The following is a 20,090-nucleotide window of genomic DNA, read 5'->3' on the forward strand; positions in this document are numbered from 1 at the left end:
CAGGGTCCCTGCTTCTCCCTCTCCCTGTGCCCCTCCCCCTGCTCATGCTCTCTCTCAATGTCTGTCAAATAAATAAAGTCTTTAAAAAAAATGGTCCAACTAGATGCTGTCTACAAGAGAGTCACTTTAGACTCAAAAACACAAATAGCTTGGGGCACCTGGGTGGCTCAGTGGGTTAAAGCCTCTGCCTTCAGTTCAGGTCATGATCCCGGGGTCCTGGGATAGAGCCCTGCATCGGGCTCTCTGCTCAGCAGGGAGCCTGCTTCCCCCTCTCTCTCTGCCTGTCTCTCCACCTACTTGTGATCTCTGTCTGTCAAATAAATAAATAAAATCTTAATATAAAAAAAAACAACACGGGGCACCTGGGTGGCTCAGTGGGTTAAAGCCTCTGCCTTCTGCTCGGGTCATGATCTCAGGGTCCTGGGATGGAGCCCCGCATCGGGCTCTCTGCTCAGTGGAGAGCCTGCTTCCTCCTCTCTCTCTCTCTGCCTGCCTCTCTGCCTACATGTGATCTCTGTCTGTCAAATAAATAAATAAAATCTTTAAAAAAACAACAACAACAACATAAATAGCTTGGAAGTAGAGGGATAGAAAGAGATAGTCCATGAAAACAAAAACTAAAATGAGCGGAATTGGCTATACTAATATCAGATAAAATAAATGAAAGATGAAAATTGTTAAGACAAAGAACATTATATAACTATAAATGTTTCAATGTATTAGGAAGATATAACCATTATAAACATATATGCACCTAACAACAAAGTCCCAAAATACATGAGGCGAAATGGGATAAAATTGAAAGGAGAAATAAACAATTTAACGTTAACTATGGTTTACAATAGAGAAAAGAAGTAAAAAACTTACCGGAGATTGGAATGTTAGAGTGGATTGCTGTTTAAGACCACCTTCAGAGGTTCCAGAGGACACACTTTTCTCTATGACTGTGAGAGGTGAATTTGTGAGGGCAGGGCTTGGGGAGAGCCCCAGCATCCTTGAGATGAGCTCTCTGATCACTCATCTCTGTAGGCCAGAACTTAGAGTGGCAACTGTGGCCCCTGACTTGGGGAACCTAAATGTAATGAGAGTAATTGGACTTTGGGGTGGTAGGGGCCTGGTGGTGGCCCTCAATCACCAAAGACAAGGTAGGTGTGGTTACCATAATGGATAGCAGAGTCAAAGGAGCAATCAGAAAAGTCTGACCCACAGAATAGTGTGTGGTTTGGGCTAGTTGATCATGGTATTCCCACAGGTGAAATAGATGGGAAACTCACTAAATTCTTATTTGTTCTGTATAAGCAGAGGAGCTCTAGATCCAGTGAACAAAAGTCTAACTTGAATCATAAAAACAGAGAGTCATAGCCCCTCAATCAACTTCTAGACAGACTTGAGTCAGTTCACAAACCTAAGTCCCTTGAATAAAAGGGAGGCAGGGTCACCTTGAGGAAAGACCCCAGTATACTACTGAAAATTTATACTATCAATCTTTCTCTCAGCCTCCCCCGTGGGACCTATGGCCGGTCCTTTACCAGGGTGACTGTGCACTGGGGAAAAGGGATTAATCAGACTTCTCAGGGATTACTGGATGCTGGCTCTATTTATTTATTTATTTATTTATTTACTTACTTACTTATTTTAAGATTTTATTTATTTGTCAGAGAGGGAGAGCACAAGCTGGGGGAGTGGCAGGCAGAGCAGGTAGAGGAGGAAGCAGCTCCCCGCTGAGCAAGGAGTTCCATATGGGACTCGATCCCAGGACTCTGGGATCATGACCTGAGCTGAAGGAAGATGCTTAACCGACTCAGCCACCCAGGGATCCCTGGACACTGGTTCTAAACTGACACTAATTCCAGGAGACCCAAAACATCACTGTTGTCCGCCAATCAGAGTAGGGCCTTCTGGAGGTGGGTCCAGGGGTCCCCAAACCCATCCTGTGGTTGTTTCCCCAGTTCTGGAATGCACAGTTGGAATAAGTACACTTAGCAGAATCTATTGGTTCCCCGACCTGTGGAGTAAGGGTTATTATGGGGGGAGGGGGTATAGCAAAGGGAAAGCCACTAGAAATTCTTCCACCTAAGAAAATGGTAAACCAAAGTGACACTCTTGGGATTCCAGAGATCAGGGCTACAACCAAAGACTTAAAAGATACAGGGGTGGGGATTCTCACTCCATTCCCATTCAACACTTCTATGAGGCTTGTGCAGAGGACGGATGGAGCTGGGAGCATGCTGATGGATTACTGCAAGCTCAACCAGGTGGTAACGCTAATTGCAGCCGCTCTACCGATGTGGTTTCACTGCTGAAGCAAATGAACACACCCCTTGGTACCTGGTGGGCAGCTCTTGGGCAGGCAAATGTCTTTTTCTCCTATCCTATCCCTAAGGCCCACCAGAAGTAGTTTGCTTCCAGCTGGCAAAGCCAGCAGTAAACCTTCCTGGTCCTATCTCAGGGCTGTACCCACTCTCCAGCCTTATGTCACAATTTAGGTATCAGGCATCCCTTCCATGAGATACCACTCGGGGCCATGACGTCAGTAGCCTTATGTTGATTGAGCCTAGCAAGGAAGGAGAAAATCCTCTAGGCTTATTGGCAAGACATTCACATACAGGAAAATGGGAAGTCAATCTGACAAAATTTCAGGGACCCTCTATCTCAGTGGAATTTCTTTTTTTTTTTTTTAAAGATTTTATTTATTCATCTGACAGAGATCACAAGTAGGCAGAGAGGCAGGCAGAGAGAGGGGTGGGGAAGCAGGCTCCCTGTGGAGCAGAGAGCCCGATGCAGGGCTCGATCCCAGGACCCTGGGATCATGACCTGAGCCGAAGGCAGAGGCTTCAACCCACTGAGCCACCAAGGCGCCCCTCTCAGTGGAATTTCTAGAGACCCGGCAGTGTGGGAAAACGCCGAGATACCCCTTCTAAGGGGAAGGTTAAGTTGTTGCATCTGTCCCCTACCACAATCAAAAAGGAAGCACAACGCCTAACGAGCCCTTTGATTTTGGAAACAACAGATCCCTCATTGGGGTGTGCTCCTCTGGCTTGCTCGTTGGGTGACTATAAAAACCTAGTTCAAGTTCTGCCACTTGAGCCACGAGACCGAGCAGTTACGATGGCGCTCAAAGTGGCCATGGCTGGATGGGGGGTTGTAAGAGAATCACAGCGCAGGCCCTTAGGATTTCAGTGCAAAGCCTGGCCCTCCTCTGTAGATAAGTACCCTCCTTTCATGAAACAGCTCTAGGCCTGCTACTGGGCCTTAGTGATGACTGAATACTTCACCACGAGCCACGAAGTTTCCACGTGACCCGAGCTACCCACCATGAAGACGATATCGTCTGACACAGCAACCCAGAAAGGTGGATAGGATAGGCACAGCAGCCCTCTACCATCAAAGGGATGTGGTGTGTATACAAGATCTGGCCCAAGCAGATCCCAGAGGCTCAGGTAAGCCACATGAAGAAGTAAGCCACATGGGGAACCCCATGGTCCCCACGTGTCCTCTGCTGCCTTCTCTCTTCTGTATCCGTATCTGTGGCCTCCTGTGAAGGTCATTATGACGGGCTCACAGAGGAAGCCATCTGAGGCCGGGATTCTATAATAGGCAGTCACCCTCGGAAGGGGACAACTGCAACACTACCATCCCTCTGGGGACATCCCAGAAGGGCAAGGGTGAAGGGAAGTCCTCCCAGCCAGCGGCGTTTCAAGCAATGCACTTAGTTGTTCATTTTGCTTGGAAGGAGAAATGGCCAAACAGGGAACTTTATACTGATTTATGGGCTGTTGCGGATGGTTTGTTTGGACAGTCTGAGAATTGGAAGGAAGGCGATTGGAAAATTCATGACAAAGAAATCTGGGAAAGCGGTATGTGCATGTACCTCCCGGAATGGGGGTGTGTGTGTGAAGATATTTATGTCCTGAGTGAATGCTTACCAAAGAGTGACCTCAGCAGAAGAGGGTTTTCAGTCAAGCGGATAGGATAACAGGTTCCATGGATTCCAGGCAGCCCCTCTCCCCAGCCACCCCTGCTATTGCCCAGTGGGTTCGTGAACCACGTGGCCATGCGGCTGGAATGGAGGTTACGCATGTGCTCAGCAATATGGACTTCCACTCACCAAGGCTAGTCTGGCTGCAGCCATGGCTGACTGCCCTGTAGCCAAGACCCACATTGAGCCCCCAGTATGTCCCCATTCCCTGACATCATCAGCCAGCCACCTAGTGGTAGGTTGATTACGGTGGTTACATTATGGGAAGGATCCACCATCACAGTGCTCCCCACAGCGTATCTTCAGGCCAAGGAACTCGCTTCCCTGCAAAGAAAGTGCAGCAAGGGACCCATGCATATGGAATTCACTGGTTTTCCCATGTTCCCCACCGCCCTGAAGCAGCTGGTTCAGTAGAGCAGTAGAAGAGCCATAGGAAGACTCAGGTACGAGTGGCACTACACCGTGGGACTGGGGCATGATTCTCTGGGAGGCTGCCTGTGCTCGGAATCAGCGTCCAGTATCTGGGGCTGATTTTCCCCCAACCAGGTTCAAGGATCCAGGAATCAAGGATCTAGGAACTATCACCCCTAGTGACCCACTAGCGAAATTTCTGCTTCCTGTCCCTGTGACTTCATGCTCTCCCAGCCTAGAGGTCTTCATTCCAAAGGGAGGAATGTGTAGACCAGGAGAAACAATGATCCCATTGAACGGGAAGTTAAGAGGGTCTCCTGGCCACCCCGGATTCCTCATGCCTTGAAATTAACAGGCAAAGAAGGGAGTTATTGTGCCTGGAAGGGATGACTGATCCTGACCACCAAGGGGAAATGGCCAGCAACTAGCAATGCAGGTAAGAAGGAGCACGTCTGCTCTGGAATATGGGAGGTCCCTGAAGTTATCTCTTCGAATTACCACGCCCTTAGAATGACCATTAAGGTCAACAGAAAATTGCAATGCAATTCAGACAGGATCGCTCACGGCCCAGACGCTTCAGGAATCAAGATTTGGCTCACGCCATGAAGTGAGAAACTATGACCACTCAGATGCTTGCTGAGGGCAAGGGGAATATGGAATGGGTGGTGGGAGAAGATAGTTAATACAGCTATGCCCATGAGACCGGTCGCAGAGAGGAGGACAAGAATTGGCATGAGTATTTCTTCCTTCTTTTGTTACGAATGTGTGTGTATAATGTAGATAGCAAATAGTTTTGTTTCCTTCCTTCTTTGCTCCTCTTCTCATGTGAGGTGATATATTGACTTTATATCAAAGCATTTAAGTATTGTCAATTTCACATCATAGTATTTAACCTACAGGATATCAAGGTCAAGAATAAATATCACCCAAGGTCCCTTGCCTTCTTTCTGGAGAAAGGATTTGTGCATTTCTGGTTGTACTCAGAAGATTTGTATCATGTTACGTGAAATTATGACCTTGTTAGTGTCTTTATTTGAAGATTAAATATGATTTAAGGACATGTATATGATTGCCCAACTGAGGAGAGGTGGACTTATGATGGTTAATTTTCTGTGTCAACTTGATTAGGCCACAGTACCCATGTGTTTGCTCAAACATTGTTTTAGATGTCTCCATGAAGGTATTTTTTAAATAAGATGAACCTTAAATCAGCAGACTTTGAGAAAAGCAGATTCGTCTCCATAGTATGGGTGGGCCTTGTCCAAACAGTTGAAGGAGTTAATAGAAAAAGATTGACCTCAAGAAAAAAGGAATTTTGCCAGGAAACTGCCTTTGGACTCAAAGTGCAACCTTCCCTGAGTCTCTAACCTGGTGGTCTACCCAGAAGATGTTGAATTGGCCAAGTTTCTATAATCATATGAGCCAGCTGTCTGAAATAAATTCTCAATCTCTCTCCCTTCTCCCTCATTCCTTCTCCCTCTCCTGCTTTCCCTCTCTCTCACTTTCTGTTCTGTTGGTTCTATTTTCCTGGAGAATCTTGACTTCTGTACCATGATATGGGGGAAAACATTCTTTTCAATAAATGATGCTGGGACGATTGGATATCCACAGGTAAAAGAGAGAGAGAGAAGGAGAGAGAGAGAGAGAGAATTCAGAGCACTACCTCACATCATATACAAAAATTCACTTAGAATAGATCCAAGATCGAAATGGAAGAGCTAAAACCGTTTAACTCTTATAAGAAAACACAGGGGCTAATCTGTGTGATCTTGAAATAGACAAAGGTTTCTTAGACATTGACAGTAAAAGCATCAGCAGCCAAAGGAAAACTAGACCACTGGACTTGATGAAAAGTGCCAACTTTTCTGTATCAAAGGATATCATGAAGAAAGGGACATCATGAAGATCATGGACAGGATGGGTTGAACCCCGAAACTCCAATACAATGGTATTGGAGGTGGGGCCTTTGGGAGGTAGTGAGGGGTAGATAAGGTCATGAGGGTGGGGCCCTTATGACAGGATTCGTGCCCTTATAAGAAGAGACACCAGGGGCGCCTGGGTGGCTCAGTGGGTTGGGCCGCTGCCTTTGGCTCAGGTCATGATCTCAGGGTCCTGGGATCGAGTTCCGCATCGGGCTCTCTGCTCAGCAGGGAGCCTGCTTCTCTCTCTCTCTCTCTCTCTCTCTGCCTGCCTCTCTGTCTACTTGTGATCTCTCTCTGTCAAATAAATAAATAAAATCTTTAAAAAAAAAAAAAAGAAGAGACACCAGAGCGTGTCATCCCCTCTCCTGCCAGGCAAGGGCACAGCAAGAAGGTGGCCATCTATAAGCCACAAAGAGCTCTCACCAGGAAATGCATTGTCTGGCACCTTGGACTTGGACATCCAGCCTCCAGAACAGAGAGAAATGGATGTCTGGTGTTTAATCCCACCCCCTCAAAGTCTATAGGATTATAGCAGCTCAAGCAGACTAAAATAGGGCCCTTCTTGAAAATCAACGGATTGCGAATGTCAGGCTTGACTTTTCGATTCCCAATTCCATTTGTCCATGCTCATGCTAGTACCACTCCATCTTAATTACTGTGGTTGGGAGTGATTTCCAAAATCAGGAAGTATGAGTCCTCTGATTTTGTCCCCCCCCCCCTTTTTAAAGGTTGTTTTCTGGAGGAAAACTGCCTGTTTGAGTCCTTTGTCCCTTTTAAATTATTTGTATTTTTATTATTGCCCGGTAGGAGTTCTTTCTATCTTCTGGATACAAGTCCCTATCAGATGTATGATTCGCGAATGTTTTCTCCCAGTCCGTGGGTTGTCTTTTTCAATTTCTGGATGGTGTTATTTGCAGGATCAAAGTTTTAAATTGTGATCAAGTCCACCTTATCTGTTTTTCCTGTTATCACCTGGTGCTTTCAGGGTCATTTCTAAGCAAATGTTGCCTAATCCAAGGTCGCAGAGATTTGTTCCTGTGTACGGTGGGGGTCCAACGTCATTCTTTTGCGTGAGGACGTCCAGATGCCCCAGGACCATTTGTCAAAAAAATTGTTCTTCTGCATTGAATTGCGTTGGCACCCTTGTCAGTGTTTTTGCCATACAATATTTGGAATATACTCAGGCTAAGAAATTACTCTGTCTATCTGAAATTCAAAGTTACCCCAGGCACCCTGGGTTTGTATGTGCTGAATCTGGCAACTCTATATGGACATCCAGCGGGTAGAGACCATGGATGCTGCTAGAAGTCCTACAACACACAGGGCAGTCTCCTCCCCTCTCCCACCCCAGGGAAATCTGGCCCGAAATGTCGAAAGCACTGAGGTTGAGAGACCCCTCCCATGAAACAAACACGGGGATAGCATCACCTGACAACTGTCGCCATGGGAAGTCTGAGAGTAGGTGGCATTGGCCCATTTTCCAAGAGTGGAGACTGAGGCTCAGAGCAGTGAAACACACTACATTGAATCCAACACTGGGGGAGAGGAGGGTGGGATTCACCTGGATACTCTTTTTTTTTTTTTAAGATTTTTATTCATTTATTTGACAGAGGGAGAGAGAACGTGCGCACAAGCAAGGGGAGAGGCAGGCAGAGGGAGAGGGAGAAGCAGGCTCCCTGCTGAGCACAGAATCCAATTCAGGGCTCAATCCCAGGACCCTGGGATCATGACCTGAGCCAAAGGCAGACGCTTAACGGACTGATCCACCCAGGCACCCCCACAAGAGCTTTTTTAGGATATCACATGGAAAGGATGAGAAAGAAAATAATGCTAGGTCTGGCCAAATTGTCATCACTAGAGGTTCTATGACCACTTTTGTTTAGTTGGTTACTAGTCATTTTTTAAAAACCTAACAAGTCGTAATTAACATTCGCCTCCTATACTAGGTCAATTGGTGGTCCTCCAAAAGATACGACCAAGTCCTGACCCCTAGAACCTCCGGATGTGTCCTCATTTGGGAAAAGGGTCCTTGCAGATGTACTTAAGTGAAGGACCTCAAGAGGAGATCATCCTGGTGGGTCCTGAACCCCACACCAGGTGTCCATGTAAGAGACATAAGAGGAGACACACACACAGGGAGAAGGCCATGTGGACACAGAGGCAGAGTTTGGAGTGATGCGGCCGCAAGTCAGAGAATGCCTGGAGCACCCCCACGCTGAAAGAGGCCACTAAGCACCAGGCAGAGCCTTTGCTGGGAACATGGTCCCTCTGATGCCTTATTCCATATATCCAGCCTCTAGAACTGTGAGAGAATAAATTCCTGGTGTGAAAGCCACCCAGTCTGTGGTGACGTGTTTCAGCAGCCCCAGCGAACTAAGACCCCTACCAAGTAGTGCTCACCTCGAACCCCCTGTTCAGCCCTTGTGCTCTAATTTTTTTGTACCCCTATTTGATACTAAAAAGGCAAATAGAGGCACCTGAGTGGCTCAACCGGTTAAGCTTCTGACTTTTTTTTTTAAGATTTTATATTTTTATTCATCAGAGAGAGAGAGAGAGCACAAGCAGGGGAGTGGCAGACAGAGGGAGAAGCAGGCTCCCCGCTGAGCAGGAAGCCTGATGGGAGGCTTGATTCCAGGACCCCGGGATCATGACCTGAGCTGAAGGCAGATGCTTAGCTGACTGAGCCACCGAGGCATCCCAAGTGTCTGACTCTTGATCTTAGCTCAGGTCTTGATCTGAGTCGTGAGTTCAAGCCCCATATTGGGCTCCACACCGGGCACGAAGCCTGCTTAGAAAAAGAAATGCGTATACATTTTTAGTTGGATTGTGTTTCACTTTATAAAGTGAAAGATCATGCTAGCTTGATCTTAGGGAGCTTTAGTCCTTTTCACGTGGTGGTTCTATGTCTGAGCCGTGGCCGCTTTGGTGCCTGACCCTCGGGGCGCACTTCCAGATGGCTTTCTGACCTCCTTGCGGCTAGAGGTGGATTTCAGGTTTGCCCGGCTGCGGACACCTCCACACACAGCCAGCAACTCCTCTTGGGCAAATTGCAGGGCGTGTGAATATTCCACTCCAGGGGGAAGAACCAGCTGGCTTCCACACGGCCACCGCCGTAACCCACCAGCAACGCGTCCCCGACCGTCTGTGAGACTCTCCCTGGGGAACCCCATTCCCACCACTCTGGGTGTTGTCTCCCTTTGGTCATTTTTCCCAAACAACTGGAGGCAAAGTGGTATCTCATCTCATGGAGGTACTCAGGTTATTCTGATGCACCTTTCTAGAAAAATTGAATTTATTTATTTTTCAAAAAAAATTTTTTAAGATTTTATTTTATTTTATCTGACACAGAGAGGGAGAGATCACAAGCAGGCAGAGAGGCAGGCAGAGAAAGAGGAGGAAGCAGGCTCCCTGCTGAGCAGAGAGCCCGATGCAGGACTTGATCCTAGGACACTGAGATCATGACCTGAGCCGAAGGCAGAGGCTTAACCCACTGAGCCCCGAAAAATTGAATTAAAAAAATTGAATTAAAAAAAATTCACATAGGGACGCCTGGGTGGCTCAGTTGGTTGGACGACTGCCTTCGGCTCAGGTCATGATCCCGGGGTCCCGGGATCGAGTCCCACATCGGGCTCCCAGCTCCATGGGGAGTCTGCTTCTCCCTCTGACCTTCTCCTCGCTCATGCTCTCTCTCACTGTCTCTCTTTCAAATAAATAAATAAAATCTTTAAAAAAAAAATTCACATAACATAAAATGTAAGACATTGGCTAAAGTTGGGCAATTCAGCGGTATTTAGTACATTCACAGTGTTGTGCAACCATCCGCTCTCTCTAGTTCCAGAACATTTTCATCACCTTAAAAGGAAACCTTGTACCTTTAATGCGACTTCCGAGCAAAACTAAGCTGCTGTCTTATCAGCATTTAATGTTTGTGTGTTTCTCCTATTTGGGAAACACCCAGAAGGTTTGTGTGCGGGAGAAGGAGTTGTCCCCAACTGTAAAAGTAACATATTCTTTACGTTGGGAAAGAAAAAAAAAAATCGGACAAAACAGAAAAGTAGAATACAAAACTTCACACTCCAGAACACCGTGTCAACCGTGAACTCCTACCTCCAGGCTAACAGGAAAAAGCTGACATGAGCAAGTGCTGGCGAGGACGGGAGGGACCCAGACTCTCGTCCAGGCTGCTGGAAATGCAGAAGGGCCCAGCCTCTTGGAAGGGCAGCTTGGCAGTTTCTGCCAGGCTCATGGGGTACCTACCGTGGAGCCAGGCTTTCCTCACCTTGGTGTTTCCTCGAGAGAAATGAAAGCGGGTGCCCGTTGAGGGCCGGGTACAGGACTGCTCACCACAGCTGTGTCTGTAATAGTTCCCTGCTGGAATAACCTGACTGTCTATCATCAGGATGATGGATGAAGCCATGGATAAAATACTTCTCAACATTGAAAAGGCGGAAGCTGGCAACTCCCTCAGGGATGTACCTCCAGGGCATTATGCCAAGTATGAGAAGCCAGACCATTGCTCAAGATTCCATTCATCTGCGGTGGTAGAAAGTGTATTGTAAGGCAGAGTATTGCAAATGGACAGAAAACAGAATTTAGGTTGTTCCTAGGGGAGGTAAGAGGGAGGGATGAGAAAGGGCAGGAGGGAACATTCTGGAGTGATGGCTGTGCTCACTGTCTTAATCCTGGTGACAGTTTCATAGGTGTAGATGTAAGGCAAATGTATCAAATTATAAACCTTAGGGGTGCCTGGGTGGCTCAGTCGGTTAAGCCTGATTTCAGGGTCCCAGGATCGAGCCCAGAATGGAGCTCCCTGCTCAGCGGGGAGTCTGCATCTCCCTCTCCTTCTGCCCCTCTCCCAGCTCATGCTCACTTGCTCGCTCCTGCTCTCTATGTCAAATAAATAAACAAAATCTTAAAAAAAAAAATTGTACACTTTAGCCACAGAGGAGAGCCTATTGATGAGTTTAGGTTAAGTAGAACAGGCCTGGATTCACATCCTTGCCCTGCCATTGGCTTGCTGTGTGACCTCTCTCAGATGTCTTGACCTCTCTGTGCCTCAACCGTGAAATGGGATTCGAGTGTCCCCAACGGCCCACAGTGTGTGACTTAGGGCAGTGTCTGGCTTGCAGCCATCAAGCACCGGCTTATACAAATGCTCAGCTCTGCTTTGCTTTGTCTATATTTTAACAATTCATCATTGAAACTAAAAAAAAAAAAAAAAAAAAAAATCATTTCAGACCATACCAAAGTCCCACGGGGCTTCCACCACAGGAGTGTGTGTGTGTGTGTGTGTGTGTGTGTGTGTGTGTGTGTGTGAGCCCAGGCTGGGTCCCGGGTACTTCTTGGCCAATCCCAGGCCCATCCCACTTGGTGACTTTCACCCAGCTCAGGTTGCACTTCGGAATCCACCCACCAGTCCCGAATTCACAGCTTCGGCCCACATCCTGGTCCAGCCCCTCCTGAGTTCCCCTGCCAGCCTCCAAGTCCAGGAAACTGGAATTCTTCTCTTGTACCAAGAGAGGTCCCTCAAGGGTAAGCAGCGGCTGTGGCTGCTGCAGGAAAGTTTCACGACTTTGGAGAAAGCAGATTTAGGATCGGGAAGCTGCTCCTCCCAGACCTGCCACCAGCCTTTTTTGAAACCCCCTCTCTTGGGGTCCTGGCTCCCACAGAGGTGGCCCTCTCCCTGCCCTTGCTGAAATGAAGCTAGTTCCAGCAAACCTAGATCCCATGTAGGGTTCCCCCCAAGAACAGTGGGCTCTTGTAGGTTTTTGTGGGCACCCCACTGTGGCCCCATTCTTGCTTCAATGGAGCCCTTTGTGGAACATGGCTGTGTGGCCGAGTCCCCGGCGATGCTGGTGGGGAACAGAAAAAGAGGCATGTGTGTATATTTCATAGTCCTTCTCCTCTCTCTGAATGGCCTCTTTGAAGGTGATGATGGGTCACAGCAGGTCTTGGGTGGGAGGACAGTGTGTGGCCACCTTAATACTAATTTGACCATACGTTGCTTTTTTGGGGGATGCACTGGGGTGTCTGGAGAGGTGGGTTTTGGCTTGGCCTCAAAGCTCTGGTTCCCACAGAGACTCAAGGCTCCTATTGTGGGTAGCAGGGCTCCGAGGAGGAAGGCAGCCCCTGGGGACCCCCTTCTATTCCCACACAGGGCTGCATGCTGGGATGTATTTTGGGTGAAATTCCACCATGGCTATTTTTGAAGGTGCTAGGGTGGGAAACTGAATAACCCCTTCTTAGAGGCCCCGAGCCCATGTCATTGTCTCCCATTCACAGATAGCTGTGTGGCCTCTTCCAGCAGTGGGACAGACGACAAGCAAAGTCATCGGAAACCAGTAACCAGCATAGTGTGTCAGGAGGTGAAGAAAAGAATCAAAAGGAAAAACAGACCATGTCACACCCACTAGGAGGACCGTTGTCCAAAATGGAAAATAACAAGTGTTGTCAAGGACGTGGGGACGCTGGAACCCTCACGCACCGCCAGCCAGAGTGTAAAATGGGGCCAGCCGCTGTGGAAAGAAGTTTGGCGGTTCCTTAAAAAGTTAAACATAGAATTATTTTACAACCCAGAAATCCCACTTCTGGGTGTGTACCCAAAATAAGTGAAAATAGGGTCTTAATGAGATTCTTGTACATGTACGATAGCAGGAGCATCTCCCAAAGGTTGCGAGAACCCAAGTGTCCATGAACAAAGGAGTGGATAAACAACGTGGCCCATGAGCACTCGGAATATTACTCAGCCATGAAAAAGAACAGAGCCTGGATACACGTCACATCGCGGATGGACCTAGAAAACATCCTGTGAAGGGAAAGAAGCCAGACACAAAAGGCCACATCGTGTGGGATTCCATGTATATGAAATGTCCAATACAGGCAAATCCATGGAGACAGAAAGGAGATACGGTGGGTCCCAGGGACTGGGGGAGGGGGATGGCAAGTGACAGCTAATGGGGCTGGGGCCTTTGTGTGGGACTGATCAAAATTACTTGAGGTGGCTCCATTGTGGAGTGGTCAACTCTTGATTTTAGCTCAAGTCGTGATCTCAGGGTCATGAGATCGAGCCCTGTGTCAGGCTCCTTGCTCGGCACAGAGTCTGCTTGAGATTCTCTCTCTCCTGTCCCTGTGCCCCTCCCCTGCTTCTGTGCTCTCTTTCTGTCTCTCTAAATAAATATGTCTTTTAAAAAATGATTTGAAAGCAGAGAGGTGATGGTTGCCACATCATTGCAATTGTACTAAATGCCCCTGAATCGTCTGCTTTCAAATGGTGAATTTCAGGTCATGTAAATGTCACCTCGATGAAAAGAGGACAAACAGTGCTGGGAGAATTGATGAGCCATTACCTGCAGGATATGCCGTCAGTGGGAAAATCAGCACACGCTGGGGCATGGGAAGTGTACCCTCAGGACTCTCACACGTACAATGATGGGGAGACTCAGTAGACATGCATCTTTCCAGACGCGGATGATGTCCGTGGAAGGAGCTTACATCCAGGCGCCCCTAGAAGGGAGTAGATGTGCTAAGGGGTTTGGGGGGGCTGCTGATGGAGGCTGGCCAGGCCATCAGACCATGCAGGTGCCACCCCGAGAAGGAGGGGAGGAAGGGGGATGGGGAGAGGCTTGGGAGTGGGAGCCATGAGAAGGTCCAGGCCAGGTGGAAGGAGTCCTCCGATTGGGCCCTGACCGATTTCAGTGTTGCTGTCTGTGGCTGGTACGCTGGACACTTCCAGAGCAGTGGTAACTGGATCATCGTTGTAAGTGGGGTGCCTGCTGCTGGCTTATGTGTCGCCCCTTTTCAGCCTCATGACTGCTCTGTTTGTGAGCCTGTCATGTGACAAATGACCAAGGCAGCCAACGTCACCCGGCCAAGTCGTGTGGTCTGTGTGGTGCTTCCAAGCCCCTTCGTGGCGGGTGCCTTCTGGAGGATGTTGCTGCTGAGATAAGAATCCTCACGCTTAGTCCAGCCCCGTTGGCCCACAGGTGCCTCTACCCCTGATCTCCTTGTCCGTGTCCTTTTCCTTGTGGCCTTGGCCCAGGCATTCCTGCGCACTCTCATCTGAGGTCACCTCCCCTCCCGACAAAGTGGGGGGCCACGGTCTCCCTCACAGCTCTGCTCTTGGGGAAGGATGTCCCTCCACTGCCCTTCAGCCCCCCTTCCGACGACCCCCCACCGAGCCACACAGGAGGGACAATGTGCCCTGAGTGTCGGGGTGCCAGATTTATCAGCACAGACAAATACACACCCCGATAACACACCAAGCTTTTTAAAAAGCACACCCAGAATTTGAATTTGAATTTTACAGAAGCAGCAACAAATTTCATTTACAGTTTTTTAAAAAATGTGGTAAAATATACACAACAGAAAGTTTGCCATTTTAACCATTTTTAAAGGTGCATTTAGTAGTGGGTTTTTTTAAGATTTTTTTTTTTTTTTAATTTATGAGACAAAGAGAGAGAGAGAGAGAGAGCATGAGCTGGGGAAGAGGCAGATGGAGAGGGAGAGGCTGAGCAGTTAGCCCGTCACGGAGCTCCATCCCTGGAGTCGGGAGATCATAAACTGAGCCGAAGGCAGACACTTAACCGACTGAGCTACCTGGGTGCCTCTGCCTTTGGTGTTCTTGACGGCAGCCTCTGGATGGGGATGTAGATAGCTCATTGTAGTTTGGGTTTGCATTTCCCTAATGATTAGTCCTGTTGAGCAACAGACACATTTGGGATATAGTTATCCTTAAAAAAATTCATTGTTGATCTGAATTCAAATTCAGATTGGGCGTCCTATATTTTTGCTTCTTTTTTCATGGTGGTAAAGAACACACAATATAAACTTTGCCATTTTAACTATTTTTAGGCGGACAAATCCATTGGCTTTTAGTACGTTTACGATATTGTATAAACACCACTGCTATCTAGTTCCAGAACTTCCCCCCACCCCCAAACAGAATAGGCATCTGTATCTTATCTGGCGATCCTAGCCTCAGGGCAAAAACTATAAATGCATATTCTTGTCCATCTCATGGGAATGTGAACTATTTCTCATCCTTTTTCCTTTCTTTCCTTTTCCCCCCCATCCTTCTTTCTCACAGGAATGAACGAGAAAAGAATGTGTTCACCCAGCCAACGGCCATGAGCCCCGGGCATGGGCCACGTAACAGGGATGAGCTCTGGCAAGGCTCCCCACAATGGCCCAGCAGCCGGATGCAGGCAGCTACTCGCTCGGGCCTGTGGGGGTTCACGGTCATTCTCAGGGGCCCAGCTAGTGTCTGCAGATGCTGACTGGAGGAGTAACTTAAGAGGTACAGGGAATCAAGCCTCCATTCTTTAGGCCTTTGATGGTGGCCTCTTGGCCAGTACCATATCTTTTACTGCTCTGGCAGGAGTGCGGGGGCAGTTTCAGAGACCTCCTCCAGCCTTCCCCACTCTCATGCCCCGAGCCAGGAGCTCCATGGTCAGCGGAAGTTCCGCCAGCTCTCATCACCTCTAATCACACACTGGGAGCCCAGTGAACCAGTCCGCTGTGAGCCCAACCTTCTCTGGGACTCTGTCCACTACCCGGACCCCCAGCTCTCCGTCTGCAGATGGCCATAGGGACTTGTTGGTCTCTGGGGATCCATATCAACTCAGCCTCTGCATCTGACCATCCTTGAAATGTCTGGGCACCCCCTTCTGTGGTGAACGGTGACTCAAGTTCAGTACCGCACACAGGTCATCGTGGGGAAGGACCTGAGGATGTCATGACCACCTCTTTTGTCTGGCTCAGGCCTGAGAACCAGGCTCTTTATCGGGGCACCTGGCTTCAATGCCCTACTCCTCTCTCCTTCCTTTCTCAGGTTCCGGATGTCGATGAAGAGACAACTTCAGGGGAGCGCCTGGGCTCGGTGGGTTAAAGCCTCTGCCTTCAGCTCAGGTCATGATCTCAGGGTCCTGGGATCGAGCCCCGCATCGGGCTCTCTGCTCAGTGGGGAGCCTGCTTCCTCCTCTCTCTCTGCCTGCCTCTCTGCCTACTTGTGATCTCTCTCTCTGTCAAATAAATAAATAAAATCTTTGGAAAAAAAAAAAAAGAGAGAGAGACACCTTCAGGGGCCGCCTGTCCATCTCATCTGGAGAGACATTTGTTACCCCTGTTCACCATCCCCATGACTCAGTGGGGGCTTGACCACCTTGCCTGCATAGCAATCAGGTTCTCCCAGAGAGGGAACCACCAGGATTCGCGTATATCAAGAGACTTAGTGCAAGGAGCTGGCTTATGCAGTCTCGGGGACTGACCAGTCTGAAATTCGCAGGGCCGGCAGGCAGCCCGGAGACCCAGTCAGGAGCTGGTGCCGTCGTCACAGGCTGGCAGAGACTCTCCAGATCCAAACTCAAGCCCAGCTCCTCTGAACCCACTTTTTGTCTAGGCCTGAACCTTGGCCTCTAAAGACTCGGACAGAAATTAACATAGTGTCTCAAGGCTCAAGGCCACATCCCTAGGATGGCCCTAGCCCCTCCTAGAGTACCTGCCTGAGAAAGCTCAAAGCTGCTCAAAGAACCGCCCGTTTGAGGGCCCCATTTCCCAGCCTCGGGGGCCAAACTTTAAGAAGCACCTGTTAGCGAACCCAGATGGGATTCACAAGGACCAAGACCTCCCTCCTTCCAGTTTTTTTGGTTCACGTTCCCTGACTCCGAAGTCCCCCTTACCCACCTCCCCGTTCCCCCATTCTCCCTGTAAAACGCCCAACTGAGGTGGAGTTCACCCTCCAACCTGGGCCCTTTGCCTAATGCAATAGTCCATTACTGACTCAAGTCTGCCCCGACATCAGCGAGGGTCTGGCTTTATTTTGGACGAGCTGGACCCGAGGAAAACCTCAGTTTTGCTCTCAAGGCCTTTCAGCTGACTGGAGGAGGCCCCCCCGATTACTGAGGGTCCAGTGGCGTGGATGTTAATCACGTCTACAAAAAGATCTCCACGGCAACACCTGGGCTGGTGTTTAATAGTTGACCAGGCGTTAGGGTTCAGCCACGTTCGCATATAGAACTCTCCACGGCACTGTCTTAGGACAATCAAGAGCTCTGGCAGGACGGGTCCCCTCTTGTCCCCACTGGGTCCCCAGCGCCTGACAGGGATGGGTGCACAGTGGGAGAATAGCAGGTGTTTGTTGAGTGAACACACAATGGAAAATACATTGGCCCCTGGCTTTAGCCCAAGCCTCTGGGGACTTCTCCTCGGTCTGGGGGATAGGAGTGAAGGGGATTTTGCTCAGGTAAAGACTCTCTGCAGAGCCCAGACCTCCAAGGAGGGCAGAAGAGGGTGGGTGGGGTCCGAGCCCCTCTGTAGAAGGAAGAGCAGCATGACGAGGCCTTTCCACTCTGCGGTCAGACTCCTGGTCCCGAGAGCCATAAAACAGCCCTGCTTGGACTGGAAACATTTTCCTTTAATATGTTCCTGGAGGCGTTGGCAGGGCCTGTAAGGAAAATTCCAGGGGAATAAGGAGAGAGGTCTTCAGCAACCACTGAGGGCTGGGAGGTGCTGGCCAGACCCGCAGCTTTGGGGGGACCCAACTGTCTTGAGGGGAGGGTGAGGGAGCGGGGGAGGGCTGGGCAGCTGTCAGGGCGTCATCCGGGTCTGGAAGGATCCTGCGGACTGACAGACCTCCCTGAGCTTTGTGGTGGCGGGGATGGCGGGTGGCCTCACCGGCTGGAGACGGTTCTCCACAAGTGATAGTATAAAGCTGCCTGGAGATGGTCTCAGCGAGCATGAGCATGTTGAACCCACAGGGTGCTGAGGTCTGGGGAGAGACACAGGGCCCGGCACAGGTCAGGGGGGTACAGGTCTGCTCGGCCTTCTGCCCCCTGACCTCCTATGGCTCCCCATTTCCCTGGGATGGAATCCAGACACTGTCATCCCAGGTGCTGTCATCCCATCCAGCTGTCACCTGTCTCCCCTCACCCCATGTGGGGCGGGCACCCCCAATCCCAGTTCTGAGAACGCTGCCTTGTTCTCTGCAGGCCTTTGCTCATCTGGGGCCTGCTACCCCAAGCACCCTCTGTGGCCTCTGACCTGGCTTATTCTTATCTCTCCTTCAGCTGGAACTTAGAGGTCCCTTTTCCTGGCCCCCCATGGCTGCCTGTGCACCCCCCATCACAGCTGCAACCATCCTGGAATGTACTGAGAGCAGTTCTTGGTTTTATTTATTTATTTATTATTTATTTTTAAAGGATAATGTTCTCTTTCTTTCTTTCTTTCTTTCTTTTTTTAAAGATTTTTTTTTTTTTTTAATTTGACAGACAGAGATCACAAGTAGGCAGAGAGGCAGGCAGAGAGAGGAGGAAACAGGCTCCCCGCTGAGCAGAGAGCTTGATGCGGGGCTTGATCCCAGGACCCAGGGATCATGACCTGAGCCAAAGGCAGGGGCTTTAACCCACTGAGCCACCCAAGTGCTCCTCCTTTTTTTTTTTTTTAAGATTTTATTTATTTATTTGACAGACAGAGATCACAAGCCGGCAGAGAGAAAGGGGGAAGCAGGTTCCCTGTCGAGCAGAGAGCCCAATGTGGGGCTCCATCCCAGGACCCTGAGATGATGACCCGAGCTGAAGGCAGGGTCTAAGCCCCTGAGCCACTGAGCCACCCAGGCACCCCCCAGCGGTTCTTGGTTTTAAATCCCAGGGTGTTGGCGGGGGAGGTCAGGCAGCCTTGGAAAGATAGATGTTTCTCAAACGTTGTCATTGGGACTGGTATGTCCCTTTATCCCCAAGAAGACACAACCCCACCTATTACGTGCCAGGCACCATGGTATGCAAACATAGTTTGTATTTGGATGAACACAAGAAGATGATAATTCCAAAGGTTGGAGAGTATCGGAAGAAAGTGGGAGGTATTTCTGCTCAGGGGTTGGGAGAGGCCCCCTGGGGGGCTAACATTTCAGCTGAGACTTGAAGGAGGATAGGAGGATATCCTGTTGATGTGGAGGATGAGCATTCCAGACAGAAAGGATGACTCGTGGGGCCCTGGGGCAGGAAAGGGCTTGGGTGCTGGAGGGACATGGAGGAGGCTGGCACAGCTGCAGCCGAGAGAGCAAGGGAGGAGGAGACAAGCCAGAGGGATGGGCTGAGGCCAGATCACATGGGGCTCTGTAAGCCACAGAGAGAAAGTGGGTTTTATTCTGAGAGAAATGGGGAGCCATAAAGGGTGTGAGAGGGAGGGGAACATAATCTGATTTATGATTTTGAGACATCCCCTGTGGCTGCCGTGGGGAGGAGGCTGGGGCCGGCGTCCAGGCAGGAGTCGGGAGGGTAGAGACCAGAGCTGGCGGGCAGGAGAGGAGAAGTGGTTGAATTTGGATATTTTGGAAGCTGAGAGGACAAGAGCTATTGATGTACTGGACGGAGGGGGCCAGGGAGGAGTCTCAGACACCACCCAGGTCTCACACCGGCGCTGAGTGAATGGTGGGGTCATTGCCTGAGACAGGAAGACTTGGAGAGATGACATCAGGGACCAACGGCCCCACCTTGGCCATGTGCTTGTGGTGTCTGGTTGGACCCATGTGCCTGGGCTGGGATGGCCAGGCTCCAGATGGAGCCATGGGTTTTGCAGGCAAAGAGTGGCCTTTGGTGGCCGGGCCTGGATGGGGTCCACCAGGGAGAGGCAGGCAGGGGGCATGGGCCAAGCCCTTGACGCCCAACTTTTGTGCAAGAGGCAGGGCCCACCCAGGTCCTTTTGTTCCAGCTGGAAACCGGGACCAAATCAAAAAGTCCAGATGTGGAGTTGGACGCGGTCCCGTGACCATGCGGTTTGAGGAGGCC

The sequence above is a fragment of the Lutra lutra genome, chromosome 1 (genome assembly GCF_902655055.1).
Source record: "Lutra lutra chromosome 1, mLutLut1.2, whole genome shotgun sequence".
Lineage (NCBI taxonomy): Eukaryota > Metazoa > Chordata > Mammalia > Carnivora > Mustelidae > Lutra > Lutra lutra.